The sequence below is a fragment of the Equus caballus genome, chromosome 29, assembly GCF_041296265.1.
Source record: "Equus caballus isolate H_3958 breed thoroughbred chromosome 29, TB-T2T, whole genome shotgun sequence".
Lineage (NCBI taxonomy): Eukaryota > Metazoa > Chordata > Mammalia > Perissodactyla > Equidae > Equus > Equus caballus.
Genome location: NC_091712.1, coordinates 18,718,798 through 18,738,491, shown reverse-complemented (window position 1 = coordinate 18,738,491; position 19,694 = coordinate 18,718,798). Strand labels below are relative to the sequence as shown.

Sequence of the window (19,694 nt, the reverse complement as noted above, 5' to 3'; positions counted from 1 at the left end):
ATGGAGCTTAAAGGCAGGGATGTGCTGAATCATCCCCCAAGGAGGGGATTTCTTTAAAGCAGTTCCAGACAGAGGAATAGTCACCCTCTGACCTCTGAACAGCTTTCTCTGACAATTTCCAGAATGTCTGCTTCCAGAAACATTTCTTCCTTTGTTTCATCCCCATCAAAAAGTACTTACAAGGCACCCATTTGCCTCTGGGGAAGCATCAAAGATGCAGGGGAAAAAAAAATCATACATATGGTCCCTATAGCCTTGGGAACTTATAGTCTAGGTTGCAGAGATACATTAAAAGGATACACAGATAGGAAGAGGTGTGTTGTGAATACATGGCCAGACAGTAAACTACAGTATTTATACCATATCCATCTAAACAGTTATTCTTTTCCAGCCTCAGTTTCCTTTTTATAACTCAGGAAGGCAGGGGTTCTACTGAGCTCTGACATTCTGTGAGTTGAGGATGAGTGAACTTGGGAATGAGTGCAAGCCACACAAACCCAAGTATTCTCTGTCCAGGCAGGTAAAGGAAATCTGTGACCTTCACAGATTACAGCAGAGACAAGCCTGCCTACACTGTCAGAATGATAGGGGAAGAGATGGTTTCTGGACTTGAAGTAAGAGACAGGGAAATATAACTTTTAGAAGTTTAGAATAAACACATGTCAAAGCTTTATTTAACTCATTAATGAGGGAACAGTAGAATAGTAAAAGCCAGTTCAAAGAATATTTGAGAAATTGAGTTTTTATATAGAACTGAGGCACAGAATTTTTGTATAAGATTGCCAAGTTAGGTTCAAAAGTGGTTCATGCCCCACAGGACAATTAATCATAACATGTGGAGTTGTCTTTTCTACAGCATAGAAATAATTTCTATCGTTATCAAAAATCTATAAAGTAACACATAACTTCAGAGAGTTTAGGCATCAATCAATGACCCAAACACAGGGGAAGCCCATCAACAATTAAATAATCCTTGGGTGGGCTTGCTAGACATGCTCCTATGGAAGGACATGAGGCCTTCTTTTTCCTCATTCCCAAGTTTTGGATAGAGCTGGTGATCACAAATAATCTCCAAGAATAATGTTTGATCACACATACGAAAAAAAGGCTGTTCCCCCTGTGTTTCTGTCTTGATTAATTTATACAAGCACAGCAAGAGGAAGAGGTGTCAATTACACACATCAGCCTCCTTGAGGATGGTCAGCGAATATAGAGTCGTAGAGTGACACTCGCAGAATTAACTTATGTCTGCAAACTTCACAGGCAATTTGGTTGCTTTTTCAGTAACTTCCGTAGCCTCTATTATTTCAGAGTTTTTCCTTCGTTTTGTTTTGAGATTTTTTTCTTTTTTTCTTTTTTGTTCAGTGGCTCTTCTCTTCCAAGCTAGGAAAACAAATATAAGAAATTAATCTCTGCCTGTTTCACATGCAGTAGCTACACATTTGGGTGAATTCCTTTCTCTCTAGGTCCCCAAAATCTGCTAAGGTTTTTGGCTGCCAAGAAGTGACCTTCTTTATAGGTGGGGACCCTGAAAGCTATAGAACAGATGTTAGAGCAGTTTCTTAGGAAGATTTTGTGGGCCTTAGTCCCATATAGGAAGCACAACTCTTATTCCCTAATTATGAGTTTGACACATCTGATTAAACAAAATCTATTTGTAAAGATTACATTCCAGGTATGACCTTGGTTGTATAATTATTTTGTCTAATTACATCCTGGTAAAAATTAGGTCAGATTCCTAATGAACCTATGCAAATAACTACACTATTATGAGGAATAAAGAAACTCAACAAAAGAATTTTTTCTGAATTCTGAGAGGTCAAGGAAAACAATTTAAATATTTCATTTCAATTATAAAAGCATAGTCTACTAAACTAAGCACTAAAGATAGATGTAAAAGAAGTAAATAACCAAAAAAAACCAAACAATGTGATTAAAAAAAGGGCAAAGAACTTAAGTAGACATTTCTCCAAAGATAAACAAATGGGCAATAAGCACATGAAAAGATGCTCAAGGTAAAGAGTCATTTGGGAAAATGCAAATGAAAACCACCATGAGCTATAACTTCACACCCATTAGTTTGGCTGTTATGGATTAAAATAACAAAAACCAAGGGCTGGCCCAGTGATGTAGTGGTTAAGTTCGTGTGCTCCACTTTGGTGGCCCAGGGTTCACAGGTTCAGATCCTGGGCATGGACCTACACACTGCTCATCAAGCCATGCTGTGGAGGTGTCCCACATACAAAATAGAGGAGGATTGGCACAGATGTTAGCTCAGAGCCAATCTTCCTCAAGGAAAAAGAGGAAGATTGGCAACAGATGTTAGCTCAGGGCCAATCTTCCTCACCAAAACAAAAACAAAAACAGAAAATAACAACTGTTGGTAAGGGTGTGGTGAAATTGGAAGCCTTATGCACTGCTGGTGAAAATTTAAAATGGTGCAGCTGCTGTGGAAAACAGTATGGCATTCTTCAAAAAATTAAACATATAATTACCATATTTCCAGCAATTCTACTCCTGGGTATACACCCAAGAAAAATGAAAGCAGAGATTCGAACAGGTATCTGTACACCCATGTTCATAGCAGCATTATTCACAATAGCCAAAAGGTGAAAGCAACCCAAGTACCCAATAACAGTTGAACGGATAAACACAGTGTGACATAGCCACACAATGGAACATTATTCAGCCTTAAAAAGGAAGCAAATTCTGACTCATTACCACATGAATAAACCTTGAGGACATTATGCTAAGTGAAATAAGGCAGTCACAGAAGGACAAATACTGTTTGATTCCACTTATAGGTGGCACCTAGAGCAGTCAAATTCATCGAGACAGAAAATGGAATGGTGACTGCCAGGGCCTTGGGGAGGGGAAGTGGAAGTTACTATTTCATGGGGACAGAGTTTCAGTTTGGGAGGATGAAGACTTTCTGGAGGTGGATGGTGGTGATGGTTGCACAACATTGTGAACGTTACTTAATGCCACTTAACTGTACACCTAAAATGGCTAAAATGGTAATTTTATGTTATGTATACTTTACCACAATAAAAAAAGAGAATTTCCTCAACAGCCATCAAACAATGAAACATTCAAAAATATTTCAATAATCTTCGGAAAAAACCCAATTAAATTTCTCTCATCGGTTCATTGAATTCTAGTTCCACTGGTTCTTGAATCACTGATCTGCTTTTACGAAGTTCTTTGTTCTCGGACGAGAGAGAGCTGGGAAACCTGACTCATCCCCTGGTGCCAACTGTCAGAGCCACCTTGAGCAAACTCCCAAACCTGTGCGCACGAGGATATTTCTTCCAGTATCAATAGTGTAGAGCGCCTGCTAGAGGATTTCCCACTAAGGCTTCAGGACTGTCCTTCTTTGTTAAAGATCCACTTGCTAACCTGGATGTTATAGGAAGTTCAGGTAAATTCGAGCGGAAAGTGAAAACCTCCTGTTAAGAAAGACTCTGAGGAGCTGTGGTTAATTTATCACAGTTACTAATCATTTCAGAATGAAGAAAAGTGAACACGACCCATAACTAGCCGACGAGGCTCTTGATGGTTACCTTGAGAGGGGGACAGTGAGGGATTGACGGATCTTCAGGGCTTCCTGTCAAACGTAAAATCTCTGAAATAGATTTACATTAACAACATGCTACCTGTTTAAAATTAACCTTGGAAGGCTCAGTTCTCTTTTGATTTGACAATCTTCCCCTGTAGTTCTTATAATAGTGTTGGCTTATTTAAAAAATAGAGCACCCACAAACAAACCATTCTTTCTATCATCCCTCTTTTTATAAGATGAAAGAATAAATCTTTGTGATTGCCCAGGGACCTCTTGGGAAATATTATACATGGTTTAGGTGTAAAATATATTTTGAAAAGGAAAAAATATTTAGTGGTGGGGAGGGGGAGGCAAAATTAAAAGCTATTAGAGGATATTTTGAAAGGATCAATACCTAAGAAAAATGTGGTTTTAGCTGGACTCCTTAATCAAAATGAAAATACGACATTTGAAAATACACTTAGAAAATAACACAATTGTTAGGAATCTTCGTCCTTTCAGATGTGAGGAACTTCTAAATTTTTTAAATAATCAATATAAAAAGTCAACACAAAGCACAAAAAAATCACTTTTACTATATGGCGGCTCTGTTGTTTAGAAAAATTATGATCAAGGTAAAGAATAATCTTTTACTATTGCTTATTATGAGCAGACTATTCTAAGACCGACAGTCATTTTAACAGAAAGGAAACCAAATTCTAGTTTTACATTAACATGTTACCAGAAAAGGAGTAACAAAACTTTTATTGAAAGTATCTTATTAATAAACCCATCTGAACTGAGGAAACCTCGGCAAAGTTTAACATATTGTCTTAATTTTTTTTGAGATTTGTTGTTTGCCGGTATTATAACCCAAGACAAATAAATTTCCCTCCCTCACGCCTTCCACAACATGCTAGCCCCTCAGGTTCTGTCCTTCACTAAACTTTTTCATACTCTGGAAACACCTGACGCTTTAATACAAAAGTATTCTCTTTTTCTCTTGAAAAGCAAAAACACATTTCCTTACCTTGCATATAGAGTTGTATTTATTTGCCGTTATTATTCTTCATACAGTCTCATGTTGACAGAGTATATTAATTGAATATTCGTATAAGTTCTGTTATCAGAGAGAAAATTCAGACGTGAGTAATTGAAAACTCTCTGTCATACCCAATATTTTAGCAGATCAGAGACTTCACAAACACACACAATAGGATCCCCTTCAGCTGCATACATCCTTCCATATTTCCATATGTGGCAGAAAATGAACATGTTTGATAATAAAACCCAAGGAACAGCTTCTGTATAACATATAACAATAGTAAGCAAAGATATGTATACACATATACATGTCTGTATGTGTGCATACGTGTGCATGCACACATGCACATGCATACTTAGAGAACTGATTATATAATTTGCAGGGCTCAGTGCAAAATGAAAATGTGGGCCCTCTTTAAAAATTACATATATACATATACATATATATCTGATTAAATAAAATTTGCTTTTAAAGATGACCTCCCACATATGGACCTGGTTTCATAATTATTTTCTCCAAATATTCTGGTAAAACGGAGGTCATATATTCTAAAATGTAGTTGGACCAATGTTTCAACAGGCTACCTTACTTAAACATTTTTCAGGTATCTAACAATTGTCTACTAATTACTTTGACTTAATATTAATCCAAAGTTTTAACTTAATTAAGAATTTTGAGAATTATAGTATATTTAAGCTCATACACTACAGATGTGGTAATACTTGATATAAAAAATTTTCAGAACTCTAATTCAAATTAGTTGAACACGTAATTTCACACTGTTCTTAATTTTAAACATTACATAGAAGTAATGCTAGTTTATCTGTAAACCTGTGGGAAAAAAAAAAGCTCAGAATGTTCACATTGTAATTAGTCTCTTCATGGGAAAACAAATCCAAATCTTAAAATAAAATTAAATGCATACTTGTATTATATTCCACACTTACAAAATCAGGGAAAAGTCATGTAGCTATTTTTTAAACCAAAAATATTAAACCAGTTTGATTTATTGACCAATTCACCCTGCTTATGCAAACTTGGATTCTTAATTAAAAAATTTCTGAACTAACAATTTCTGTAAGAGGGCCTTTTTTCCCCCTTAAAAGACCAGCACATCTAAAGTATTAGAAGTTCAATTTCTTTATTTTGTAGAAATTTGGGGAATATTATATATGGGTAAATGTTTATAATTCTCCATAGAACAATCTGAATAGAACTCCTTTCAGAGACTATAACATCCAAATTGTTAATATTCTCCAGAAGTCAGAATGTTTCCCCCTCGGGACACAATGCGAAGCAGAGGTTGTCAGTTACAGACTCACAGACCCACCGAGAGCCCGCAGCCCTACAGTCCGAGCTACAGGTCAAAAATAAGCACAGAAACAGTAACACTCACCCATCCAGATCTCACAGAGCTTTTCTCTTCCACAGCGGGCATGATTATGTTTTTAATTCATTTGACTCCAAATAGATACACAACAAAGAAGAATCACAAACTAAATTCTCCCGTCATCTACTCCATCTAACAGACCACGGTGTCACCCTGTTTTCAGCCCATAAACCCAGATTTCCAGTCCCCACTCCCACCAAGGGGGCTTAATTTAGCGGCTGTGCACAGACCAGAGCCACACACACACAGGGTGCTCTCTCAGTGCAATGGAGACCAGCCTCGTGGTCAGACACCCACGGGTCTTGAAGACAGTGTAGCCCCGACCATGAGTTTCCTGATGCCCAGGATGACTCGACTTTCTGTCAAAGCCGGCTAGTGACCCAAGCCAAGAAACAAACCCACCAGTGCCTGAAACCAGCTGTGAAAAGAGATTGCAGGTTATACAGACGGGCGGTGTTGGCTAAGAACCAGAAACAAAAGCAAAAACACACAATCAGAGTTTGAAACAAACAAAAAACCCAGAGAAACCGAGAGTCAGCAAAGATGGAGTTCTGCTGCTGCTGGAGACTCACTTTGGGAATGAGGAAAGGTCACTGTGGGGCCCTGAGCACCACATGGGGTTTTTTTGGGCAACACAGTTTAATTGGCTCCAAGTGAGCCCATTTGCGTCTTTCTACGGAAAAATCTCTAAAACTGTCAAATTTCCAAAATGTTAAAGACATGAATGCATAAAAACAGAATAAACATAAGTCAAAGATTTATTTAACTCATTAATGAGGGGACAAGCTGATTCAAAGAGGATTTGAAGTACAGTATTTACAGCCATTGAAGAAACCATGTGAAATAAGACAGCTACTAGGTTAGAGTTTCTAAACTGGTTTATGTCCCCCCAGAGCCATAGCCTTTGGAGTTATCTATTATACCAGAACAGAAATAATTTACATCTCTATCTGGCATATATCTCCAAGCAACTTCAGCGAACCTGGGTCCCGACCAATGATAAGTGGTGAGCCAAGCAAAAGTACAGATCACTGACGAACCCTTGGAAGGGCCTTTGGCTCAAACTCCAGCATGACATTGAAAGGACACACATTTCTCCTGCTGCCTTATTTTCACATTTTGGATAACTTTTCTTAGCAAGGCAGATGGTGCAACTAGGAGAAGGGGTATTTGAGCAGGTGAGCCTGGTGCGAGAAACAAGATGGCTGAGAAGTGACAGAAGATGCAGAGTGTCCTCTCAGAGAGTTCACAGTAAAAGGTGACCTGCAAGGCCAGGGCAGCAGGGTTTCCTGGAAGAGGCACTGGGCTGTGAGGGGCCGACAAGGAGCAGGGTGTAGCTGGACCTGCAAGCTGACTGGCACAGAGCTCCCCAGGCAAGACACTCAGAGCCACCTGTGGAGTTTTCTTACTCTGACCTCCTCTCCGGCCGGAGCAGTTGATGCAGTTCTATGTCACATGGCTTCTAATGAAGGTCGAGAAAACGCATTCACAACACCTCACTCCATTGCTCTCGGTGAAGGGACAAGCAACTGTTGCCCCCTTGGCGGTGACCCCACGAGGCTTCCCTTTCTGAGGAGGGCTGTCCCCAGGCTCTCTCCCTGCACAGCGAGCTTGCTTCCTGGTTCTGTCCCACACCTCTAGCCTCACCACCATGCCTGGAGCCTGGAGCCAAGCAATACCCTGCAGTTCAGAGTCGCCAGCACGGTGCCCAAGAGGCGACTCCCCGGGGCTCCCCACCACATCGCAGCCCACGCCCCACCATGCTCTCTGCCTGCTTGTCGCATACTTTCTGTCTTATCTCAGTCCACAGTCCTTGCCCTCGTCGCTCTCTTCCTGACACTGCTCAGCCTGTGCCTTCCTCTCCCGAGCATCCTCAGCTGCTTCTTCCCCACCACCAGGCATCTCCTGGCTCGGGGTAGCCCCCTCCTCCAGCTACCTCCGCGCTCGGTGTAATGCCACCCCCACATGGCTGCACCCCACTGTCCTGAAGTACTCCTCTTTCCGCTTCTCTGTGTTCTAAATCTTCCTCGACTAAGCCTCAAGGCTTGTCCCTGCACTCTGCTGTACAACCACATCCCGCCCTCTCCGAGCATTCGAACACGCACCAGGTGGCCTGTGGATTAGAGCGACTGTTCCCTGGGGTGATTCAGGACTTTGGATCACGTCCAGACTGTCTTTACAGCTACAGCTTTCCCACGTTGGCTTCAAGATCCACACATGACCCAAGGCTGGGTGGGATTAAATGTGGAGCCCCTCCCCTGGCCCCACGTCCACCTGCATCTGAGGGCCCTGGGACTAGGTCCCTGGAATCAGCTTGTCCCTTAAGTTTGGGAAGCCCAGAACAACTCTAAGTGAACCTTAAGACAGTTTTAAAACAGATCCAGGTTCTTTCAATCTGTCTTTCCGGTTTGGGAAAAGCTGAGATATAATTAGGGGAGGTATTTGTGTCTATCCTCCAAAGTCTTTGGAAAAACTCGCTCAGGCCAGAGCTCTGTGCATTGCTTCTACTGGCTTAGCAGGGACCACAGAGGTGAATGTGAGGGAACGAGAGTGCCTTTCTGGCCTCTCTCCTGCTCCTCCAGCCATCCCCAACTCTTCGAGTTGAGAGGGGAGCCCTCAGGGGCACAAGCTCCAGCCATCCCTTTTGCTTTGGCTCTGGGCAACACGGTAGGCCAAGCGCCAAGGCCCCAGGGTGCCTTTTCACTGCTTCTTCCACAAGGAACCCAGATGACCTGGCCCTCCTGCTGATCTTCGCCCAGAAAGGGCAGCCAAAGAGCTGCTGGCTCTTCCTAAAGTGGGGGCCAGACTCTTAGAGCCCAGGCTTTGAGTCCCAGCTCCAGCATCTACCAGTTATGTGAATTCGAGCAAGCCAACCTTAACTTATCTCATCCACAGGCTGAACAATATTAAGGCCCACCATATACTTCATAGAGCTTTTCTGAGGATCAAAGGAGATTTGAATAACCTCACAAACAATAAAGCATTAGAGAAATGTTAGTATTACCATTCATGGTAATAATACAGTAAATAATAGTAAAATTTTAGGTGTATCATGAACGCACCTCATCGTAATGACGTCTCTCCTAGTAACACCTGTCCTCATAACAAATCTTAACAAATCCTCAGTCTCCCCATAAACTACCTTTTCTTCACTTCACACAGTACAATACTATTCTCCCCATCTCTCCTGCCCAGGCAAGACACGCATCACTTCCTGAGGAGTTTGCGACCCTCGCTTTCCCACCTGCCCCACAGCTTCCTCCGCAGACTCACACCTTGGGCGGCAGGGCGGAGTCGAGTACCGTCCGGGCAGCCCACCCGCTCCGCCCCTCGTCCAGTGAGGGCCGCGCTAAGACATCCTCCAGCTCTGGCAGTTCCTTCCTCAGCCAGCTGGGCGTCGACTCAGCTCCAGTGTCACCTGGGGCATGTCCCATGACACACAGCAGTGAACAAGAGTTCCGTGACCCAGCACATTTGGGAGACGCTGGACAAAGTTAAAGTTGTTTCGGTTTGCTTGTGGAACTGCAGGACTTTTCAGACGTTAATATACTGACGTATGTTACAAATTCGCAGGTGGGGAAGTGGTGTGCTGCTTCCCAAACCTACTGGGCCAGGGACCCCTTTTTTCTGGCACAGTCTTTGGCTGGGTTGTGTCCTGGGGAACACTGTCTTTACCTGTCTTTTGGGGTCAGCACACTGAGGCGCCCTCCGCAGGGCTTCCAGCCCGGGGTCAGAGATGAACCCTGGCTGAAGCGTTCGTTCATTGCAGACAGCTCCTTCACCCCGTGTCAGCGCTCCTCCCTGTCAGTTGGACTCACCCCTCCCATCTTCTCGCAGACACAATGGCATCCTGCAGAGAGCTTTCCTCCTCCCCTCACCTCCCGGCACTGCTCCCAGCACTGCAGTTCTGTCAGCTCACAGGCTAGGGCAGAGTACTCATCTTTCTGCTTCTCACAGGGGAGAGCACTTGGTCCATGACCACCATGAGGAACAGCAGGGAGAGGCCTCCCCGGCCAATCTCAGCAAAAAAGCCAGGGACAAGCAGGGTTAAGCCTGCAAGTCGCTCCGGAACCAACTTCTCTAGAGAGAAAGATTCCTATCTGCCAAGGAGTCCAGGCCTGAGGGCCTTGGTGGCCCTGGAGACCACCCCAGAGAAGCCCCCGTCCTTGACAAACAAGGAGAGACTTGTCATCTCACCCCAGGCCAGCAAGAAGACACGTGTCTCCTCGGTTCAGGAAGGGCTCTCTCCCTCCCATTTGAGCCCAGTTTGGAAATTTCACCCTCCCTCGGGGACCTGGGTGTTTTCCTTCAATTTAATTGTTCGCAGGCCCTCTGCCAGGCCCTGGGGGAGACAAGAAAAGTGTCTCTGGGGAGCATGATCTGCACTAGAAGGAGTCAGGACACACGCCTTCCAGGTTTCACCCTCTGTAACAGGGGTTCTAGGAGCAGCCGCGGTGCTGGGGGAACCAAAGCCTGCTCAGGCCTCCGAGGACCATTGTCCCTGTGTGTTTCAACCACATGCCCAAAGGGGAGGTTTGCAGCAAACTGCTCTCTGCTGATAGCCCATGGCAAGGGGCAGAGGTCACTTACTGTGAAGTTATAAGAGCTTCAGCTTTGGAGCTTCCACCCTGTTCAAGCGCCTTCCGAGCCCCCGTGCCCAACCTTGCACCTGCACTTTAGGATTCTCTTCCTTATTCCCAAACTGAGTAAGTCTTGGCCGCATGAGTCCTGGATCCACTCTTGGTGGGTGAGAGGCACATGCCTCCATTAGGTCCCATTCTGTGGAAACTTGCTGGACCAGAAGATGGTCCTGAACTTGATAAAGCTGGTCCTGAACTGGATGTCACATGATAGAAGTGCCCGTGACCAGCTCTCAGCGTTGGTGCATTTGTGGAGAAGATCGTTTTTTGGGAAGGCGCTGGCATTTCCGGATCTGAATGGCTGAGATGGTCCCGAGACAGCCATACGCACCATAGGACACCTGAAAACCCTGCTGCTGATGGCCTTGATGATGCCACAGTCCAGCAGGCCAGTGGGCCAAACTAGGGGATGACCCACTTGTTTCCTACTCAACTTTATTTTTGGGAAAATTCTCGTGACCATTAGCATCTTCCAGCAGTCTCAGCTTGTTACTCTGTGTTTATTTCCTCCAAAACTTATTTACCTTTTCTAGAAATCAGTGCAACTCATCATGAACTCCCACATGAAGGCAAATAACAGCCAGAGACATAGATAATGACCAGTATTCCCAATGATGGGACTTGCCAGTCAAGTAACAGTTGTGTCTGACCAGCTTTGGGAGCTCTGCCCTTTGGCTCAAGCACTCTCACCAGAGTCAGCTTTCTGGGACCCAGACCCCCTTTGTGCTCTGAAACTTCAAAGCAAAATGCTTCCTTGTCTCAAGGCTGTCAGAACTCACTGGATTCCCTTTAAAGTTCTCTAGAATCCCCTTCCCATACTTATTGCTTCCAAGATAAAACAAAGTTCTGCATCCTTTTGCTGTAAAGAATGTTGGAGAGGAAAATCCGACTGTAGGCTCAGAGCTGTAATTTATTTGTGCTTTTCCCATCCCCGTGGGAATAAAGAAAAGCACACGCCATTGCCCAACAGAAAAAGCCTCCCCTGGAGCATAGGATGTGCTCCGCGGGTGGAGGAACCATGCCAGGGAGACAAGCCGCCCTATAAAATGGGAGGGAGCCCCAACAAAAAGTCTGGCTTTGAAAACGAACCCCTGAGGCCAGACCCACTTGGTGGGAAACAGATGTGCCTGTGACAGAAGGAGGAGATTTGTGGGCCTCTCTCTCTCCCTCGCAGTCCAGCCACGTTCACGGTGAGCTCCGCGTGGAGCAGCCCCCGGGCTTGCTGGGATTAGAATTGCTCCTTTCAGCTTTCAGTCATGGCTGGGTGATCAGAAATTCCCAGGACTTGTGATAGTAATAAAAGTATCACCAACAAAAAAAAAATAATCTAAAGAGGGAAGATGGAAGGGACTCCAGATCTAGTACTCTGAGAGAACAGTCAGGAGAAAGTGTCTTGAAAATGTGTCCCTCTCTGTTTTGGGGAGAAAAGAATTGATAGTTTTCTCTTTTTACCATTAAAATCCTCTCCCTATAAAAAAGTAAAAAGGTTTCATGTACAACTTCTCACTACACGGATCACCTCCCGTCTACCCCTTCACTCAGCAGAGGGTGACATTCAGCCTCCTGCCCCCTTAGGCCACCAAGAGATATGGGGGCTGCTTCCCAAGTCAGTCCTCAAGGGTCTGGGTCCTCTCACATAATGAGACCCAGGCCACCAGGCATGCCAGCAAACCCTTGTCACTCCTTCAGCTGTATCCACCTACGATAGGCTTCACTCGGGTTCGTGTTGTCTGTATAATAGATTATATTTTGAGAAGAATGTTGACACTCTCTTGATTTTCTCCTAGTGTTACACTGCTGAGATGAAGCCTGGGCCCAGTCCTGTCCCAAATCCATGAGACTACAATCTTTGTGCCGATTCAGTTCAAGCCAGACTCAGGATGCAGGTTTACGATCGAGGCCAACTCAGCTCGTATTAAGGCTTGCAACCAACCGGCAGAGAAGGAGGTGCTCTGAGCCCAGAGAGAGGCCGACTTCTAAGCTAAATGTGTGCAACTCCAGAAGCAAAGCTCGAGCCGCTGCCCACACTGCCGTTCTCTCAGCCGTCGCCCACGTCCAAGCATAGCAGAAGGAATAGAGCTATTTGGAGAGGATCGTAAAATGTTAGCGCTGGAATTGACCACTGCGCTCCCAGACTAGCGCCATCTCGTTATTCAACTGGAGCGAGTGAGTGCCAGACCGGCCTGCTCAGGGTCAGCCAGCTTATTAATTGAAGACAGAAAGATAATGTGGAAATCAAACACTTTTGCCATTTTGTGACAGCTCTGGGCTAAGATTTTATGAGGAAGATGTTGGAACCGTAACTGAAATTTGGGACTGAGAATTTTATATGGATTGAGTTTTTCCATGCTTCTCCTTCTCGCACATGGTGGAAATACTGAGAGCTGACTACACGCAAGCGCCCCGTAAAAATACGGGATTCCTACATGGAAGGCGAGTGAGGGCAGAGGCTGCTGTCTATTAGCCTGCCGACTTTTCACACGCTGTCTCCGCAGCTCTCCTTTCCCTGTGCCGCCTCGACAGCTGAGGTAACAAGACTTCTATGTCACCTTGAGGCTCAGGCAATTATCTGACTCATGGTAGACGTGTGGGTTACACACAGCACTGGGTTAGTGTGGCCAGAAATCAAAGCTCTGTGGCGTGACCGAGATACGCCTGGACCTTCCTGTGTCCTCTCTCTGCCCTCTCTCATGGGGACACTCGGGTCCCCTCTTCCGTAATGCTGACACCCCACGGTGGGGACGCTTGGAGTGGAAAAAGCTCTATGTTCAGAGGAGAAATGCATGGAGCCCAGACATGGTTGAGTTACCTCCCTAATCTTGGGTACAATGTCTGAGGGCGCACCCAGCCTCCCCTCCTCCCTAAGCGGGTCTCAAGCTGTCTAGTCCTTAAGGTCAAGGTCGAGTCCTTCCTCTCCTTGTTCCTGGACGCTTTGTGATAAGCTGGCCCCAGGAACGTGCCCTCCCACCTCCTCCAGCCCTCTCAAACTGCTCCGGCATTCAGCCTGAGCTAGCTGGCAACTTGATTTTATTTTATTTTGTTGATTTGATTTTATTTTTTGGCAGCTCCCATCACCCCACCTAAATCTGGAGCTCCTTGAGGACCAGAACCCGGCATATGTAAATACGTGGTGTGTTTAATACCTAGCACAGCTCAGAAAGGTCCTTGGGGACCATCCTTCAGTGACAACAAAGCCATCTGTGCTGCGGTTCCTGTCTTGAAAGAGGAAGCAGTGACACAGGTTTATAAAGAGTTTGTCTCTCACTAGAACATTGGCCCTTGCTGGGCAAAGAAAGCTTTTTCTAGATAAAGTGGAGCTGCTTGGGGGCTGGCCACTGGGGGCTGGGCCAGGTGAGGAAGAGAAACACTTTCCTCGGCCTAGGTGATGGAATTGTTCTTGTCACTCTAGCCCATGGGGTGGGGAAGGGTGTTCACAGCCCTGTCAGAAGCTTCCCTGATGGCCTCTGACTGGAGCAAGCGGGCGAGCGGGCCTGGAGCAGCGATGACCTGCCCCTCCCCAGCCAGCTGCCCGCGGGCGGCCGGGCCTGCTGCTCAGGCCTGTCGGCTGGGCTGTTGGTCCTTGAGCAAACAGTGTGATGACTCTCACTCCTGCTGACATTCGTGGAGAAGAGCCCCAGGCAGGAAGGAACGCTGGTTGGGCTCGAGCCACTTCTGAAAACACAGGCAACTGCACAAAACCCCCGAGGGTTCCTGTCCTGTGACCCAAAGGATGTGACAGGCTGGGCTGGGGAGTGGAGGTGCACGGGAATGGGGGTGGGCAGTTCACGAGGTGGCCTCTGGCCTCGAGGCGTGCTTCAGAGGGGGCTCCTTGTGTGGGAGTAAAGGAATCTGGGATGTTCCCAGTACAGCTAGATTAAATTCTTTTGGCTTGTTGGTGTGCAATGAGCCCAGCACGATGTCAGGTGACACTCACAACCAAAAAAAGTGCTGATCCCTGCCAGAATAAGTACTTCAGAGGCGGGCTCCTTCGGGCCTTCACATGGGAGAGATGGTTAAAACCGAACGTGGTCAAAAAAGACTGGTGGAATTTTCGTGTGTTTAGGGGTGCATCTCAGAGCCAGACGATGGCATGAAATGCACAGGGGAAAGCAAATGTGCTATGTTTGGGGTGTCAGGTGCTGTGAGGGCTAGCCAACTGGGGACAGAGGTGGGATTAGTAGCAGATAGGATTAGAAAGGCAGAATTTGTCATAGCAGGGCCTTGAATGCCAAGCAAGAGAGTTTGGTTCTTCTCCCACAAGCAAGGGAGACCCACTGGAGGCTTTGGCAGAAGCAGTGGAATGGCAAGGTGGGTATTTGGAGAGCTCACCTGAATGGAGGGGCCAGAGCCTGAAGGCAGAGGGTTATGACTCAGGCAGGACATTGGGACCACCCTGCACTGCTGGCCAAGGGGATGTCCAGCAGGGGACAGATAGAGCAGGTATTTTGGAGGAAGAATCCGTCTCCTAATGACCCTTCCTGCCTGGACAAAGTGCCTGTGCCTTTGACAAAGCGGCACTGTAGCCTTGTTACTCTTCTAGCCAAATCCCCGCGGCTTCCCCATGGCTCGCCATATAAAGCTCTAACTCCTCGGCTGGCCTTCAAGGCCCACACCAGTGATTTTCATGCTTTTTTAAAGCAGCAGGATTCTTCTTCAAAGGTGATCTTACGCAGAAAACCAAGATGTAAAACAGACAAAAGCAGAGCAGCTCTACTCAAATCTATGCACAGGCCCCGCCCATTCTCCATTCAGCCCCTCCCCGTACGTTTTAGTGCCCAGTCCATCACCCCTGACACCGGATCCCTATCCCCACCTGCAGAGTCTGAGACCCCTCCAAGCAAATCCTAGCCCTTTAAGGAGCATAGTTGGAGCCCATTTCCCTACCAGGTCAGTTTCAATTTGCCTTTCTCTGCTGCTCTTCATGCCCATCAGTGTTCTTGACCTTCTGCTGTGAACATACCTTGGTCCTTGGCATCCTGCTGCTGTTTGCCCTCATCTTGACATGATGTCCTCATAACACCTCACACGCTTCCAAACATCACCAGGTCCAGCTAATGCTTCTCCTTTACTGTTGTCATCATCACCATCATAAACACCATCATCATCATCACCATCACACCATCATCATCACCATCATCACCACCATCATCATCACCATCATCACCACCATCATCATCATCACTATCACCATCATCATCATTATCATCATCATCACCATCATCATAACCCTTCAGCCAAAAAGTATATTGAACACTTACTATATTCATTCAATAGAGATTTTCTCTTTTTGTTTTTATGTAGTTTTGTTTGTTTGTTTGTTTGTTTTTGTGAGGAAGATTGGCTCTGACCTAACATCTGTTGCTAATCTTCCTCTTCTTTTTTTCTTTCTTTCTCTTCCCAAAGCCCCAGTACATAGTTGTATATCCTAGTGTAGATCATTCCAATTCCTCTCTGTGGGATGCTGCCACAGCACGGCTTGATGAGTGCTGCATAGGTCCGTGCCCAGGATCTGAACCAGTGAACCCTGGGCCACTGAAGCAGAGTGCATGAACTTAACTGCTCAGCTACCGGGCCAGCCCTGGAAATGTTTTCATTTAATGCTCACATCAACACACCCAGGTAGGTATTATTATTTCTCTCACTTTACAGACCAAAACTAAAGTATAAAGAGGTTAAGTAAACTGCTCGAGGGCACCCAGCTAGGAAGCAGCTGAGCCAAGATTCAAACCCGGGCAGTCCAACATAAGAGCGCCACTCCCAACAGGGTCCTCCACAGCCTCCCCAAGTACATATACGTAGATTGGTTGGTGGATTAATTAGGCTGATGACAGAGGGAATACAAATTATGAAAGAGAAAATTCACTCAATCATTTAGCAATAGGTACTAGTTCCTACTATGTGCCAAGCCCTGTGCCAGGCTCCAGACAGATGGTGGTGAAACAGGTGCGACACTGCTCTGTCCCCTGTGGGGCTTGCAGTCTTGGGAAAGGAGTCAAAGATGATCATGAGTTTTCCAGTGTGAGTGAGTCAGAGACAAAATGATAGTACCCTTGGGAGAAAATTCAGGTGAAGGAGTGAACTTAGAGGTAAGAAGATGATTTTGGGAAGCATGGAGCTTCAGGTGCCAGGGTAAAGCAAATTAACAAATGAAATTATTCAGATGGTAGTGGACATACTGGCCGGGAGCTCAGAGAGAGACAGTTGTGGGAGACATGGACCTCGGAACTACGTAAATAGTGTTGACAGCCAAAGACAGGAGCCTAAGCCAAGATTCACATAGAGAAAATTAAGTCTAGAAACAGGAGCCAAGCCATGGAGAATGCTCCAGAGGGGATGACACAGCTGAGAGAAGAAACGGTTACAAGTGGCAAAGGCGCCAGGGGCTGAGGAGGTTTGAAGGAGAGGGAGAGGTGGTTAACAGTGCCAAAGATCTCAGGCGGAGCGACAAAAAGAACATGAGGTCTGTCCATTGGACGTCCAGCGAAGTTTTTGCCGATTTGTGAGAGCACAGTTTCAACAGAGGGGTGAGGCTAATTGATAGATTATGGGGGACTTGGGAGGAAAATGGGTGACGGGAAAAGGCAAGAGCCGCTTGCTAAATACACCTCACGTTGAGAAGCTGGCGTGATAGTAATGGTCGGCTAAAGGAATAAAATGCTGAACGAAATCAGTTTTACTGCTCATGTGACCTGACCCAAATATGACTATGTTTAAATGTGACAGTCACTGGATTTAAAATAGACTGCTTAAAGTCATGCCAATGAAAACAGGACCCTCAAAGTTGACCTACCTGAATCTCAGGAGTTCCCACCCAAATGAATGGTGGTCTCTGCTCTCCATTTCCTGTTTGGGATCATGACCAAGTTTAGTTCGGCAGATTCTTTCTTCCTTTTATAACTAAAATTTTAAAAATAAAAGAAACAATCTAGTTCTTCCCCCAAATGTATTTGTCCTTGGGGAAACATTTACATTCTTATGACCCCAAATGCTAAGCCAATAAAAGCAGCAGCAGAAGCCATTATTCATTGTTATCAGCCAAAAAGCAGAAGGAAATGAAAAGCTCAGAGAATTTCAGTGTTTTGGGTGGAGAAAAACGACTTTTTTGTCTTTGTATTTTTGTCTTCTCTGCCACTATAATTTAGACAGACAGAGAAGTGGCCTGGCAATCGGCCGTGTCCATAAGGCCAAATAGCTCATTTCCCAGAGGGCTTGGAGAAAGACCGTTGGGGCATCTTTACAAAAAGTGTGGCAGGCTCAGGCCTGGAACTGGGGGAGATCACGAGAGTGAGCTGCTTCTTGCTGAAAGAAACTGCTAAATTCAACACCAGAATGCATTAATTTTGGAATCATAAAGATACAATCTTCCTAGCATACTCATTGCATATTGACCTCTGATCCAATTCAGGCCCGGAAACTAAAGCCGAGGGCAAATCAGAAATAGGGAGGCAGTGACAGCCATGGGTCACAACCACTTTGAGGAGAGGCTGAGACAACTGAGGTCATTTTGGCTTGAGAAAAGAGGAAACGGAGAAAAGATATGGATCACATGAGTAACTATTAGCTCTTTCTGTTAGGAACAAAACACAAAGAAAGAGTTTAAACTCTCACAAGAAGGCTTTAGTTGGAAATTAGGAAAGAGTTTCTGACCAATTGGTTTGTAAATATTTAGTGTCTTGCTAAGGGTCATTGAGATTACCCAGGTTCAATCCTATATCCTCCGATGTGACCTTGAGCGAGTTACTGAGCCTCTCTGTGTCTCAATTTCCTCCAAAGTGGGATTTAGCAGTCCCTAACTGTGGAAAGGATTTTGTGAGTTAGCCCATGAAAATCGCTTAGCAGAGAAACAGAGCATCATAGACGCTCTGTGAATGGTAGTCATCCTGGTCTCCATCATGACCGTTACCATCCTCATTACAACCCAGCAACACTCATCAGAACCCACAACGTCAGATGAGAAGGAAATGTAACACCATTTTTCTAAACCTGAATTTAACATCTATTTTGAGCCCCCACTTGGAGGAAAATACATCTCTGGCAACTCGGGGTTACCTCCTTCCTTGTAGGGGGAGGATTGACTTCTGTATAGCCCAGGGGTTGAGGAGAGGGGGGATCTAGGGTGATCATTAGTCCATATCGGCATCCCCAGAGATCTGGGTGTGGTTTCAGGTCTCAGTCCACACAGGTGGCTACCACCTTCAAGGCCTCCATAGGCCCAGCTCTCTTTTAGCTACTTCAATGGTCTTCTTGAGGACAGATGGCCATGGGAATCCTGGGAGGCTCCTCAAATGACTCTAGACCCAAGCAGCCATTTCCCTTTGGGGATCTCATCACCACCCCAGGGCCAGGCCCAGGAGAAGTGAGACCAGGATCCCTCTGCCAACTGACTCCCAAGACATTTATTCCCTTCAGTAGGCCTTGGCGCCAAGAGGGCAGGGTGTGGGACCTACCTTGCTTGAGACCCAAACCTCTACACACACACCTTACTTCCCCTCTGAGTCGCTCTCCCCTGTGGGTTACAGGGGTAGATGGGGGACTAAAGCTTCGATTAGTTCACACATTATCCCACTGCTCCCTGAAGACATCAATCTCTCACTTCAGCCCCCGCCCAACAGAAGGCTCCTTATGTGGTCGTCTTGCTGCTTTTCTTAAATAACTTCCTGCTGTCTACACAAAAAGACTGCAAAAGGCTCCTCCAAAGATCCTGTGGCTGCCCTCTGTGCCCTTCTCTGTGCCCTTCTCTAAGGTCCCTGCAGCCATGTGCTATCAAGACAGGGAAGTTCACGGCGCTCGCCACAGGCAAACAAGCTAACGCATCACACCTCCATCGAGTGAAATGGCTCAGGTAAACCATGGCAGGAAATAGCTTAATTCCATTCTATATATTTATCTAAATAACTTACACAAAACACATAAGGAACAAGACAAAAATAAAGGGTAAAATTGGTCAAAAAAGAAAATAAAGGAATCAGGAGTCAGGAAGGATTTGCTCCACATGCCAGGGAGCCCCAACTTGCTCCAGGACCGTCACAAAGAGGACTCACCTTCCCAGTAGCCAGGGCACGGAGTCTGCCCAGTGCT

General features: G+C 45.7%; 1 long non-coding RNA gene across 2 annotated transcripts; it reads right to left on the bottom strand.

The window, feature by feature from the left end:
* Positions 1-645: 645 nt before the first annotated feature.
* On the bottom strand, positions 646-15,693 carry LOC106782756 (uncharacterized). 2 transcript variants are annotated; one of them, XR_001380064.3, is made up of 3 exons: positions 15,577-15,693; positions 4,572-4,661; positions 646-1,383 (listed from the first exon to the last, which is right to left on the bottom strand). It is a non-coding gene; the product is annotated as an uncharacterized lncRNA (long non-coding RNA). The 2 variants fall into 2 exon arrangements; XR_002804930.2 differs by lacking the exon at positions 15,577-15,693 and adding an exon at positions 5,983-6,392.
* Between the last annotated feature and the right edge of the window lie 4,001 nt (positions 15,694-19,694).